Raw genomic sequence first — 711 nt, 5'->3', positions numbered from 1 at the left:
TGCCGCCTATAGGTCCCTGTTGGGGGAGTGGGAGGGCTGGCAGCTACAGCTGTGATACAAGTGCCCCACTGGCCAGGACCAGCCTTCCTGGGAAGTCCTGCCATCCCTGCTGCAGGTGTGTCTGTCCCCAGGCCTACTGTCCTAAGTGGGGCAGTGCAGCACGTGGGCAGAGGCTGCAGTTCCCCAGCCCAGGCCTGAATGTTCTGGCCATTGAGCACTGTCAAGTGTCCCTGTTCACCTCTGCGTGGCGGGGGTGGGCAGTGGGAAGGCCCATACTGCTCCCCAAGAGCCAGGTACCCCGGACGGAACCAGCTCCTCAGCCAAACTAAGCCCGGCCAGAGACCTCAGTAGCTTTGCCCTGTTTGGCTGCCTGCGGGTCTGGCTCAAGGGTGCTTTCCTGGGAGCGTGGGGGCACGAAAAGGAGCAGGCCAGGCCCCCGGGTGCCTCTGAGCCCGCAGAAGCAAGAGGGCCCTGCACTGGCTGCACAGTGACCCTGCCAGAGCTGTCCTTGGGGAAATACTGATGTCCCTGACTCTGTCTCCAGCTCCAGGCTGGCCAGAGGGGCGGCGGGAGCTACTGGGCACTATGGCAGGAGGGGCAGGGCAAAAGCAGGCTGTCTACCCACACTGACAGCCTGCTGCGCACAGCCAGCCCCTCCTCGCAGGTGACACTACTGCATCCTGTGCGCTTGGATACGCTGGGAGGCTTATT

The sequence above is a fragment of the Cavia porcellus genome, unplaced genomic scaffold (genome assembly GCF_034190915.1).
Source record: "Cavia porcellus strain 051 isolate PalLab524CR breed Dunkin Hartley unplaced genomic scaffold, mCavPor4.1 scaffold_25, whole genome shotgun sequence".
NCBI lineage: Eukaryota > Metazoa > Chordata > Mammalia > Rodentia > Caviidae > Cavia > Cavia porcellus.
Note: the sequence above shows the minus strand (reverse complement) of the source record.